A 14,551-nucleotide genomic window follows, 5' to 3' on the forward strand; every position below is an offset into this window, starting at 1 on the left:
AATTTTGCTACGCGGGTGCATTGTACCCGTGGCAGGGTTTTAGCGTGGAAAAATATAGTTCTCTGACTTTATTAATGTAACTACTTTCATTGAAACGTTAATTCTCAGTATTCGTACTTCCGTTGTTATTTTTGCACTGGAATCTCGTAAGAATGTTCCCATCTGTATTTGGAGGAATTGTTGAAACATTCTCTGTTTCCTCACAAACACAGCTTTTTATATAATCACATTATTTGAGGTAAATACGTCTATATTTTAGGGTCAGTGTTATTCGGCAAAAAGTGAAACGAAAAAGTGTAACTGCATTGTTATGTTACCTAGGAAACGTCATCTGTTTACTCAGAATTGTTGTTACCTATAAAACATTTAATTAAATTATATTACCTTACCTTACATTACTTTACATTACATTCAGCTACCACACACCCATCTTAAGCGTAACTAATTCAAGTTAAATAAGCAAAGTCTTAATCAAACTTTACTCAATTGTAAAGCTTGTATAAAGGAAATATTTAGAATAAAGCCAATATATAAACTTCCTTTCCGTAAAGACGTATTTACGTCCAATTCTCCGGAACCTTGGTTCCACTATCACTTTTTCTCAGTTGATGCATGCGCACTCAATGCAGTAACATCAAACCAACGACCTCTGGTGTCATGTGCGGCATTTTATCACTGACAGACTCCATCTACATGATGCCCTTATGTACGATAAACCGTGTCCCTATATGATAAATAGCAGTCGACATTTCCATATAAGATTATGTTATAATCGTGTTTTGGTTCAGTGCCACCTCGTACTCCCAACAGATTGCAACATTTTCCTGTTTGTCTTGATACATTTTCTATATAAACTAACCTAACTTCATGTCCTTTGCTGATTTTTTCGATAATTTTCAAGTACCCTTCACACCTTCAGGCCTTTTCTGTTCACAAACTGAGGACGCACCGTTACAAGGGACATTAAGATAAAGCAAACGAAACAATTTTAGCATTTATCTCCCTTCTTTCTGCTCTTAAAGTTATCGTCAACGTAATTTCAATATGTTACTCTCGTTTCCATCGGCTGCTACGGAAAATTTACATTTTCTGCAGCTATAAATTTTGACCGTATTTCAGGCAGTAACAAACTCAGGCTACAAGCAACGTTTATTTGCTGCGTAGTCTTAGCTGCGCAGCGTTAATATTCATTCAAAGATACGGGAGACGGAGACCAGCCCACTTTAGTGCATAAAGTTTCTGCGTCTTCGTGAGTCAAGATTTCTGCATTAAGTATTCGGCGAGGCTTCATATCATAAATGAAAATTTCGCGTGCAGAAAAACGCGTTTACAAATACAGTGAAAGTCGAACAATAGAACGTGGCCCATCCTTACAGTCAAATTCACTCAATTTAAATCAATATTTTAAGGCTTTTTGTGTCGTAAGTAGCGACCATTTTCGACAGAAATGTAACACAGCGTTTATAAATTTAAAAATATGAAGCAGTGTCATTAATGCCGAGTAACTAAAATTCAATGTTGTCATTTACACTTATGTAATCCGTTGAAGGTATTCCAGCACTTACAACTTACTAATTTAAAACAAATTAAATCATTGACACCCCTGTAAGGTATTACACAGTACGATTGGCCGAATAATACTAGTTAAGTTTTAGAAATTAGCCTGAAAATTTAAGCCATCAGTTTGGGTTTACGATAAGTGGACACAATTGTTAAATAAAATTGGTAAAATAACTCTTTAAAAATGTGGCAAAGTTAAAAGACTTGGGAATGACAGTGATAAATCAAATTTACCTTCTGAAACAATTGGTAGAACATCAAATTCCGGGAATTCTTGCTACTATTTTAGAAAGTTTCGGCTTCTCATTTTCTGCAAATAAAGTGCATAAAACTTTAATTGTCCCTCAAGCTTCGTATCGATGTGAAATTCTGTCTCTCGCTCTCAGAAACAAATTTATATTGGCTTTATTTGAGAACAGGATACTGAGGAATATATCTGGGCCTATAAGGAATGAAGAAATAGGAAAGTACTGATGATTTCTGTCTTCTGGGATGTTGCGCTGTGTAGTCTGGTAGATGTTCATCGCCCTGATGATGGAGGCAGTATGACCTCTGAAACGTTGGTTAACATCGACCAGACTACACAGCGCAACAGCCCAGAAGACAGAAATTTTCATACTCACGGCTGTGAAAACCTCAAATCTTACGAAAATATTGTACTGAAAGTTGCATAATAATAGGCCTCATAATTTATCTTAACAATTTTGGTGTAAGGAACTCGAGAGGAATTAAGTGGACGAAGTGTGATAAAGAGATGATAAATGCAAGGGAGAGGCCACTTGGGAGACTAAGCGTAGCTGGAATGAAGAACACTGAGATGTGTTAAAGATGTGGACGCGGATTGGTTTCATTTGACAAGCAGGCAAGCACTTTTGAACCTTCGGATTCCTTGAAAGACTCTAATTTGTTGATTTAACTGAGGAAATGTTTGGTTCTCAATAAGGACGTTTGTTATGAACATTTCTGTAAGTTCTGTGAAGTTTCAATCAATTCGATTACCTAGTAACTGAAGCCATTGTGTTCAGAGTTTTGTTATAAAGTTTGGTGTTGCGTGTCTAGGTAAGTAGAAGTAAGTCATGTACGTAGACATAAGAAATTTGACTTGTCCTGTACAGCACTGAACATGCAAATGCGTGATTAGATTATACGTACTGAACTTGTGTTCATAGACACCGCACTTGGCACGTGGTAAGATTTAAATTTGAGATCTCAAACTGTAGAGCAGATAATGAAATTTTGGTGTGCGAAGTGTCTGTACACAAGTTTACGCACGCGTTGTCTGCTTTTGATGATGCATTATGTAATTATAAACGCTCCTTCTTGGAGTGTGTTAGGTAATGAAGCTTCTGTGACGCCCTGATAAGTTTCGGTTTAAAAGTGTTCTGAATGAAATTTCTGAACTCTTGGTAGACATTTTAAAAATCTGACTGCACCGCGTAAATTGCTGTTGGCAGCGCTGGTTAAATTGTATGGAGAATATTTGTTCGTAAATTAAATAGTTTTTCCATAATGAAACAGTTTCCCATTTTTCAGTACAGCTATTAACTATCCACTTCGAGGTAAAATTGGCCAGCATTTAAAAAGCCATTTAAATTTTTGATGAAAGATGAATATGGTCATAAATACAAATATATTTCTGAAACAGAAGAAGTTACGTGATTATTGTATTACTTATAGGATTTATTTGGATAAGTGATTAGTTTCAAGTACGATAATTAAATTCGTTACTATCCACAGGGAATTTTATATTTGTGCGTATGGCAATATTAACAAATTTTACTGCCCATGTTAAAGTGTGAGTCTGTATTACTTTCAATATAAATGTTCATGAAACACGAACACTATTTTTAACGACAAAAATATTTCTGAGTTCGTACTTGCTTTGTGGGGATTAAATTTTGAATGAACTGCCAAAGACGAGAGTTTTGTCTACGATCCGTATAAATTTTCCAGAAAGAGGCAAAGGTTGTGTCAAGACATTTACTTCCAAAAGTGTGTTTGTATTTGTGCCCAGTTGCTGGCGCCAAATTACGCGGAGAGGAAGCTCCCGATGCCTGACTCTTACATTGTTTCCTGCCCAAACGTTTAAACTCGTGTACTGTGTTTGTAGGTCAGAGATTTCCATTCTGTGAAACTGCTAGCGGCACTTTGGAATTGAGATTTTATAATAGCAATTAGCTGTACCTCGATCACGCGCATATTCTGTAAATTAATCAGTTTCCTGAAGTTGTAAGCTATTGATTCACGATCATTAATTAAATGGTGAACTCAAGCATATGTATATATGTGTAACAAGCTAATAATGTCGGCAAAAATATTTTTACAGCAGTATTGGCCTGAATTCCTTACGATCATGATACGAGATATTTCGTAAGCAAAATTCAGCTGCCATTTCTCACAAAAATCTATCCCGATTCACTGCTAGATGGCTCTGGTAGTCAAATCAGGATTGAGTAGAAATTGTGCAGTCAGTGGGCTGGTCACTCACTACTCACAAATGAACACTTCAAGACCGAGAATCCTTCGTAAAGGCGGCCAAGACTCACACCGGGTTGTAGTGCCACTGATGATGATTAGCGTGAATTGCTTGAATTTTTATATCGCTTTCTGAAATTAATCAACGCAGTGATTCTTAAATGACTACTAAAAATCTAATTGTGAAACTTTAAATTTAAATAGACATTCATTTAGCATCGATTACCATGTAATGATCTGCATTCTTAATTTCTATTCGATAGGTAACTCGTTAGAATCTCAACTGTAGTACCGCCTATTCAAAGATTTCTCGTTGTTTTCCGCAGTCGCTACAGGCAAATGCCACGACGGTATCCTGGCTTAGTCAGCAGTCAACGTTCTGAATTCCTCATTCGCAGTTGTCATATAATTTCTAAAGGGATATTTTATGACCAAAATAAGTTTAAAAGTTACTTTAAGTACAACCGCCAAGCAAATTGTAAATTGTTACCTTACGTATGGAATTAAAATATTTTGGTAAGTATATTAACCAGAAACATTTGTTGCGGATATGCTGTGTAGCTTGCCTGCCAGTGGCGTGTGTCGAATTGTGTCATCTTGTGGCACACACGATCAAACCAAAAACACAAAATCCTTTATTAACGCTAGGTTTGTTTATATGTCGTCGTGAATAAACTGATCTTATATTAGGCCTATATTTTGTTACATTTTTATTTGTTGAATTAATTTTTGTATAATTTTATGTTCTCACAGCTGTGAGTCCGAAAATGGCTGTCTTCTGTGTCACAGCGCTGTGTAGTCTCACAGACGTTTACCGACGTTTCAGAAGTCCTTGCCTCCAAAATCAGGGCGATAATGATGGCGCTTGAGGCAACAAGTATCTCTGAAACGTCGGGAATCTTCTACCAGGCTACACTGCAGTTACAAGCAGAAGATAATAGACTTTCTCATTCGGGTTTGCAATATGTATCGCGGTTCACACAGAATTTTGTACATTAACAATATTTGAGAGTGAATAATAAATGACAGAAATTGACTAAATAAAATATATAAATTAAAAAGGAATGTCTAGGAAAACGTCTGTGTGCAGTGCATGTGAATGAATATAAAGCTTCGACGGTTTAACTAAGTAAGAGCAAAACCGAATTATGAGATCACTGAACAAAACCTCGCTACAAAAACACGAAATCGTGAACTGCTGGTCACTTAAAGAAATGCATTCGAGTTAAAATGTCGCTGCGCACCGGCGAAATAACACTGCTCGAAGCAGTTATATTCGCGTCAACATTTAGATCTTCCAAAGTAATATTTTCCAAACTCGACCAAGCCACTGAGCAGTCGCGTTGCAGCTCGCCTCAAGATTCAGATCGTCCTGATTGTGAAGGCAGCTTCTATGAAACGTCGGAAAACTTCTGCCAGACTGCGTAACAACCCAGAGGACAGCCATATTCTTACTCGCCGCCTTTAGAATCTGAAGTCTCACTGGTCTCGGACATTTTATTTCGTTGGAAGACATTCAACGACCAGAACATGAAACATGATTCATAAATACAAGTTAGCGTTTATCAGTCGAATCAAAGGGTTAAAAGTATGTTGCTGCATCATCATGCATTAAATAATCATGAATCAGTAGTCACACTTCAGTTCTAGATAAATTGGTGATGTGTTGTTTTCACGTTATACAAAATTCGCCTGCAAGTTCTGACGTGATAATATTTGTGAGTAGATACATGTCACCCTGCCCTCACGATACCCCATAAAATAAGGTTTCACAAAAAATAAAAACCAACTATCCTTCACAGGCTAACTTTTCAACAAAGAAATATATATAAGTAATTATTGGTGTGTGAGTAAATATCTTTGAGAAGTCATAGCAAGTAGTTTGTGCTGAATTTCATAAGTAAAACAAAAAGTTACTCGAGTAATAGAGATCTCTCATGTGCGACACACTTACAAACTTGCTGTGGTTCATTATGTAATGCTCAAAACATAACCTAGCTCAAGGAATCTTTTGTTGTGAATGAGGTGTTTCTTCTATCGGAATATATTTACAATTTACTATTTACAATTTACAGGTTATCTGGTTTAAATTCATAACATCTGTTGAGATTTGTAGAGATACCTCGAAAAAATAATCATTATGTGTGTGTACATGTACATAATTGTAATAATCAGTGGATATTGTAAAAAAAAGAAAGAGATGTTGCCAACTTAAAGACTGCTATTTTAGTTCCATGCCATCCTCAAAAATGAGTTGGAAACATTTCTGTAGACTACATTTATGTGTGACAAGCTCTGGAAATAAAGACGTTCGTACTGCCAAACCTACTTCATGTACCCACATCTCTTTTCTCCAATTCACTCATTTCGAACAAAATCAGGTTAGGAGTTGGGTGAAAAATAATACAGATTTATCCACTGTTTACTCATCACAGTAAATTACTTACAAAATTTTTAAATCTGCTAAGAATTATTTATCTTCTTTGCCAATCGATGTGCTTAGTGGGGGGGGATACAGGAACAAAATCTTTTATTATTTGCTAGCAAGAAAGTTTGTCTAAGATAAAACGTCTCGGCACTGGAAGCCCTGAAGATGGAGACAGTATATTTCTACTAAACGTTGGCATCTACTGACGAGTATTCACGGCGCCAAAACCAAGAAAAAGAACATCAAATGTCTCTGGTTTATAGCAACTAGCAATTTTTAAATAATATATTTACGATATGCTAGTTGCATATCTTGTTCGCAACGTTCCACTTGCCCGTATTTTTCACAAGTGTCCCTATGCCGCTAGGGTGAGTGCTCAAAGAAATCAGTTTGCAAAATTAGTGAATATCTCGACTACAGTCTTGTTTCTGGATCCTTGTACGTCAGTAACTGGTAAAACCACGACATAAAATAGATGATTCGAGAATAGAAGCGTCCATAAATATTAAGCAAGTCAGCTTCCAGAAGAGCAGATTTGTAGCGCAGTTCGTGCGATATTTTGTTCTGCATCAACAGTTGTATGGTAAAACGTGGCTCAGTACAAGAGTCCCTAAGGAAGCTAATGTCGGAACTACAATTTTTCTGGCCTAATACGAGGGTGAAGTAGTGGTTAGCGTGCTCGCCGCTGGACCCAAGGTTCGCGGATTTAAACTCGGCCGAGGTCGATGAATTTTTAAGGATTATAAAATTCGTAGCACAACTTCTTTCGGAGCGGAAGTAAAGCCGATAGTCCCATGTCGTAGATTTACGACATGAAACGAGACGTTTCGTAAGCAAAATTCAGCGGCCATTTCTCACCTAAGTCTCTAGCAGTCGGTTATTGAAAAATTAGGATTGATTAGAAATTGTGCAGAGGTGATGGACTGGTCACTCACTACTCACAAACGCACGCTTCAAAGACTAGGAAGCCTCCGAAAAGGAGGCGGCGAAGACCTACAGATGCGTTGTAGAGCGAAGGAAAAAGAAGAATACTAGAAATCAATTCATCTCAGACTATTAGAAAACTCTCATCCGTTTAAAGAAGTCTAAGTGGCAAGTATGTCATCTCTTGTTGTAGAGAATAATCGAAAAGACAACTATCTATTGATGATTGCAGTTCAATACAATTAGACTCGGTTAATGAATACATAATATCGCTGTGACTATACAGGAACAAGATCCCCTGCAGGTCGCGTCATGTGCGTAACCTGCTCGCTCCAGTTCGTCAGTTGTCTTTCAGCAGTCGAAGTGCAAGGATGTCTTTTTCACAAGTACAACGAGTGTCCACTGTCAAACACGACCTAACATCTCGATGTTACATAAGTCGCCGGAATGAGTTTAAGGGATGCATTTCTCGATTCTCCAGTGCCAAACATTACGACTGCAACAAAATCGATTTCAAACGTCACCGCAGAAATTCTTCACCGGGTTGCATCAAACAGGAGGAACAGAGTGAATACACGCCTCACACTTAATTTCACATTTGTTTTTTGACCGATAGAACACGAGTCAGCAACGGATTACGTGACTTTTTGATCACCCTGTTTAAGCACTCTTTGACGTCTGGGAAGTCCACTTCCGCTGAGTTTCCAGCTCATTGAATTCGGCATCACAGAAAATAACACAATTCACATCCACTGTGTGTGCTTTACCAACACCGTATTATGTTAAGAAGGTTTAACAAATTTACAAAACAATCCGATACTAATCAAAGAGTCAAGTAAACTTAAATTCTTGTACGTATCAAACTTCAAAGGAACAGACCCATTGCACGACTAATAAATAAAGAAGTGTTTAATCAAACTATTTCAAATAAAACAGTGGAATTGACGTCAATATCATATGCAGTGTTAATACGCAATATAACTTCGTTTGTGAAAATATGTCGTGCTGTATTAAGAAACAGAATCAGCAAAGTAATAATGAAGTTATGAAAGTCGTCGAAGAATTTGAAAATACGTCCACTTCCTCTTGTTATAATATTTCATATTTGTCTGTTAGGCGTATTGTATACATTCAGTGCCATAATGGCTCAAAGAAAATTGAATTCCTTGTTAGCACATCACACGAATTTGAAGGAGAAACAAAACAGAGGAAAGGCAGCTTAAAGTTGCTGAGTCTTAGCAGGTGTATGGTTAGCGTCACATTCCGGCCGCTCTTATCTTCAGGTTAAGGTCCTCTGGGCTCATTATTTGGGTAGTTTGCTCAGAACTAAAGTTGTTCCGGGCACGATGCTGGACACAAAAGTTTCGATGTCCCTGACTTCATAAGTACGTAATTACTTTGAGATGATCACTACGTTTCTTTTTGGACGGGTTTAAATATAAACATAAGTGATGATATGGTCTGCGATCTGTGAAGTCTGTGTTGAAAATATGAATTGCGACTGGACACTATGCCACTAATTTGCTCTGAAGAGTTCGACTGTGGTGTAATTCAATCTGTATTGTTGGGTTCTTGGACCTTGTCCATCATCTGATGTCACAAAATCACATAACATTTCGAGGACTGGATCTGCCCTTGTCTTCGTAAAATTAACGTCATCTTCTGATCTTACATGCCTACTTGACGAATTGAATTAACATACGTCACCTTTCGGTAAAACTTCCTTAAATTTTCAAACAGAATTGGTATTTATGTGTAAGCCTACAGTCTTATTCTATTCCAGAGAATAATGATAAAACTAAGATCATGGTTTACAGCACTTCGTTAATCATATCACCACATTGTCAAAACTTATATTTCCTTCTTGAAACGAGTATCTTTAAATCCACAGATTTCTAGGACAACTCCAACTTCATTTAAAAAGTTAATTCGTTCAACAAATAGGTAAATTTTCTATCATGAGAGGTTCGAAATTCCTCACAAACTTCTAATTGTGGAAAACTGAGTTTTAATGTATAGGAACTTCGGACTTGCTATATAACTTCGTCTCTCGTGAATTTCGCGTTGCGTTAACAGGACGAAAATTATATTACGTCTTAAACAAAACCATCATCCGTAACATCATCTTTCGGTGTCTGAACTCGAGGTGAAAACATTGGGAAAATTCAGTTACTTAGCCGTTTTCTGAACAATTCCAAGAGTTCTTACTTGATTCCACATAGCCCTAATTGGTGCTCGCAAGGAATTTAGATCGGTAGACATCGAAAGATGGAGGTAAATCAACAAAGTACGATTATGATCGCCTAGCAACTGGACAGGTATTTAGTTACCATTGAACGGTAGAACCCTAATTTTAATGGAATTTATAAGCTTGTGGTGTGACATCAATGTAACAAGATATGTTATTTTCTGGTTTGTCTCTGTTTGGAAGAATGCGGATAACAGCTTAGTAGCAGATGCTCAAAATGTCCACCGCCTTCTCGAAGACGAGCATCCTCACGTTTTATTATGTATCGTGCGAATTTGCAAAGTGTCTGTGAGCCAGTGTTAACAACAGCCGGTTCCATATGGCGTTTCAGTATCTCCAAGCTTAGTAGGATATTTGAATGAACTATTTCTTTTAGAATTACCCACACAAGAAGTCTGGCGAGGGGAGGTCTGGAGATCGCGGTGGCCAAAGGCCACGCTCAACCGTCTGCACAGCTGACATGGCCAGAGGTCTAGCAATAAAAGTGACCTTGTAACAAGCGTCACGGGGGGAGGTTTAGGAAACTGTATCACGTGGGGCGTGAAACACCTTCTGGTTTAATATTTTTACTGTCCTTTAAACGCTACAGACTACGTCTTATAAGATAAACAGTAACAGTAGTGTCTTAAGACAATAACCGACTGCAATCCAGTGTATGTCAAATTTTGTGTTACTAGAATATTACACTCGGAGGCTGGTGTCCTTCAGCCAGGAGAAAACCACGTGCGTTGTGTAAGCTTATGCTGTTTATTTGTACCAAGCATTGAACGAATCAGTATTCTGCTCTTACCTGTGGTTCTGAGTTACCTTGCCTCTCTGCTCACTTGTCACCACCGATTATCGTCAGCTAATTACCTCATAAATGAGCTCCGAGATTGAGAGGTATTCCTACCGCTCAGCTAGTCTGTCAGGAGCTCCAAGTCGCCTTGTCATATGGTGCGTGTAAAAGTCTGAGGACATCTGCAAATTCAGTGGGTCGGTAACGGCGCACTCAAGGAATCCCAGGTACGTCCCGTTAATACAGGCAAATGGACACGCTTCAGTCACTGAATAACATTCTGCTTTGGCGAACAGAGAATTCGTCAACAAGGAATGTTACTTGCCGATGAACGTGAGGATTTTCGTAAAGAGAGAACTGGCTGTACTCGTTAGCACGTAAATTATTACACACTGTCACGTGATATAAGGTATTTAAATTAATACTTCTAAAGACAGACTTCTTAATAACAGAAATGTTGAAGATTATTTTCAAACGTTTTTGGACAATAGCCATATTGGGATCAAATATTAATGAACATTTAATAAAATTTATTTAAATTTATTTTTAAATTGCTCAAGAATGCCTACTGTATAAATGAAAAGTAATTGTTCTGATGGGAAGAAGTAGTTACCACTTTGAAGTTGAGTTCGATAAAAGACTGACTGCAGTCTGTCTGCACTTCAAAATAACAAGTTATTGTCACAGGAAATGACGGCTATGTTAGCTGATCTTGGAATAAGCTACGAGACGAAATTTACATAATTCACCCTAAGAAGACAGCACAAACACGTGTGTTTCACAATTATTTTCAATATTAATTACATACTGGGATACTGGGAACGACCCGTTCTTCAAGTGCCTGAGCACTGCGGGTCCCAAATTTTCGTTGGCTTGATCTATAGACATTCGGTAGGACTCCTTGGACGAGGGATCGGCCCGTCGCAAGGCCTCGACCTGTACACAGGACAGCACAACACAGACATCCATGGCTTGAGTGGGATTCGAACCCACGGTCCCAGCGACCAATCGGCACAAGGCGCACGCCTCAGACCGCGCGGCCACCGCGGACCCACATTAATTACATACTCCGAGTCCAATTAACTTTCTTTTTATTGCTATTGTACTGATTCTCACCTGCCTTAAGGTCGATACAGAAATCATGCAAACAAACAAACAAACCCAACTACCTTCGGTTTTGTTCTTCTGTGTTGAAACGCCGTATGGACTTGAAAGTATACACAAACGCCATTTTCAGAGTTTCAGAGCTCCGGCATATTTACCACCTTGAGAGCCTCTAACCTCTCATCCAACAGCCATTGATCACGCTGAAAACATCAGTTAATTTAATTTATTATAGCTCTTAACATTAACAATAGATGTAATTATAATCACGCAATGAGAATCAGACAAGCCAAAATGCAATACCATTAACGCAGTGACCAAAATTCATATAAAATAAGTAAAGCATTTTGGACAAAGGTCACGCGTTAGGTAAGACGCAAATTCGAAGCCTGAGAAATGTCGGGGAGATAAATCAGCGTTTCCTTAAGATGCCAGTGTACCTGCAGATCGCATTAGCAACATCAGACGGACTGACCTCGAAGGGAATACACGTGCATACAATTGACAGCAGTCTAATTGACCTTGTAGGTGGTATCTACAGAATAATATCGCCTAGAATGGACAAAAATTAATTTTGCTTTTATAACATTTAGGAGAAAAAGGACACCCGAACATCTCCGCTTGAAGTTTAGTGATGAAATATGCAATTGATTAATATCTCCTCATATTTATGATGTTCTGGGCGTCTGATGCAGCATAAGTGTTCTTTAGTTTTCATAGACAAATCCATAAATAACAATTAACAAGAGTGATAAAGCTAATAAAGACAGTGGTTACATTCGTCGTAACGAAGCTCCGATAAACGCGAAGCCTTATGGTACGTAATAAATGTGCTGCAGATGTGCCAAAATATGAATATTTCAGAGCTCTGTTTGCAATATGGCACTCAGAGCTTCAGAATGTGATTACGGCCAAGTCTAGAAACCCACTAAAACATTCATGAACAATTGTCAGAGCTATTACCTTCAAACAAGCTTGTAAATGGCACCCGACAAAATGTTCTCGAATTCCAAATGAAAAAAGTCTATGAACAATAGCAATCCGTAGCAAGAACGCGAACTTCAGCTCGACTTTAAATTCCAATTTCGCTCTTTCGTAGGACCTGTATGTAGTACAAAGTATCGTCACCATTTATAGCACAGTCAGATGTGCCAGTGAGTAAGGAGGATATCACATTTTCCGAGTTTCCCTTCAGGTTTTCGTGTAGAAGGATCATAGACATTTACGAAAATATGACATCGTATGAGTAAAATTCGGCAAATGCTCGCTAAAATCTTTTGGTTTCCTATATGTTATATGTAAACGCAAAAATTAAAAAATACCGAAATATCTTATGATTCCTTTGGGTGTGAGTGAAATTTCTTCTTTCATAAATTTTGAGAGCAGGGTTAGGTTAGGAGAATATTTGGGTCCAACAGGTATGAAATGACGGGAGGCTGGATGATGAAGCTGCATGATAAGGAGCTCCATAATTTCTACCCATCACAAGATATTATTAAAATGGTCAAATCAAAGAGAATGAAGTGGGCGGGGCGTGGAGAAGGTGATAAATGCGTACAACATTCTTATTGGAAAGGCTAAAGGAAAGAGACGACTCGTAAGACATAGGCGTAAAAGGAAGGATAATATTAAAATTGATCTTGGGGAATCGAGGATCGAGATTGTTCCTTGAATTCATCTTGCTCAGAATACTGACCGGTAGCGGACTGCTGTGAACACTGTAATGTACCTTCGGGCTTCATGAAAGGTGGAAAAAGTCTTGACAAGCTGAACGTGCGGCTACTATCTTCTGAAGAAAGGCTCGTCTTAACGCGGTTGGTTGCCTGTTTCTGGAGCAGCTGTCCTCTATGTAAAGTTGAAGATGGCTGTCTTATGGGCTGTAGCTCCGTGTTGTCTGGTAGGCGTTTACTGACGTTTCAGAGGTACTTGCTGCCTCCATCATCAGGGCGATGACCAACTAACCAAATGCTAACTAAGGGCGGAGTCCTGCGCAAGCGTAAGACATCGTCCCTTGCTAGGTAACACCATTCTTGCTTACGAAACACATTGCTGAAAATGGTAAACAGAGCCTTGTAACTAAAACGGAAATTTGCATAACAGGGCGATGAATAAACCGCGCGAGTGTAAACGGTAGATTTATCGGAAACTGTCAAGGTCTTGGCCTAATCAGTGGGGACTGGCGTTAGAATCAGTCGAGGACGTGGGAACCAATAGGAGCGTGGTGGCGTGATGCAACGTGAGAGAGACGTCTGAGAAATCGGCCCTTTTGAGGGCCCCTTGAGTCCGGCGGGTGGATTACCGGTGGGTGAATGTGTTGAGGACGAATGATGAGTGTGGAAATGAGGACCAGCCAGGGTCGGTTGTGCTCTGAAAAGGACTTCTGCCAGACTACATGCCACAACCACCCAGAAGACAGCCATCTTCTGATTAAGTCCTGTCAGGAACATTCGCCCCGAGCGAGTTGTGACACGAGGACTTCGATCGGCTGTCTGGGATCATTAATATATTTTTCGGTCCTACCAGATTTTACTCGTCCTGAGAGCGTCATATCTGACCCCAAATTATGTTTATACTCATTAAGATTCAAGTGATAACGCGACTGTGAACAATGCTTCATTTGCTGTGAAACACGTTTTCAAAAATTTTATAGAATACGATCGTGTTAATTTACTGGACGAAAGCGTAAGGACAAATAAGAAGCTGTACCAAACTGGAAAAGAGACTTTACTGAAGACAGTACTGACCTGACCTCTCTTGGTCTCGTTTTGTCATGAGCGAGAGGGGAAAAGTCAAAACAACGATAGCTAGCAGCTCTTTAAAACATTAGATTCGATGTTCTAATGGCGGCGAATATGGCTGTCTTCTAAGGTGTTAACGCCGTGTAGCCTGGTAGGCGTTTACTGACGTTTCAGAGGTGCTTCCTGTTTTTGTTACCATCCTCATGATGGAAGCAGCGAGCATCTCGGAAACGTCGATAAAATTCTACCAGCCTAAACGGCGCATCGACCAAGAAGAAAATCATCTTCAGCTGCTT

The 14,551-nt window shown here is 38.8% G+C and overlaps 1 long non-coding RNA gene across 1 annotated transcript in view; it reads left to right on the forward strand.

Moving 5' to 3' along the window:
- The window catches only part of LOC110840496 (uncharacterized), a 167,188-nt gene that overhangs the window by 4,595 nt on the left and 148,042 nt on the right, over positions 1–14,551 (forward strand). The gene's annotated exons all lie outside the window — the stretch shown is intronic.

This window comes from Zootermopsis nevadensis, unplaced genomic scaffold (assembly GCF_977971745.1).
Source record: "Zootermopsis nevadensis isolate Lab colony 2312 unplaced genomic scaffold, Znev_1.0 Znev_ptg000008l, whole genome shotgun sequence".
Taxonomy (NCBI): Eukaryota; Metazoa; Arthropoda; class Insecta; order Blattodea; family Termopsidae; genus Zootermopsis; species Zootermopsis nevadensis.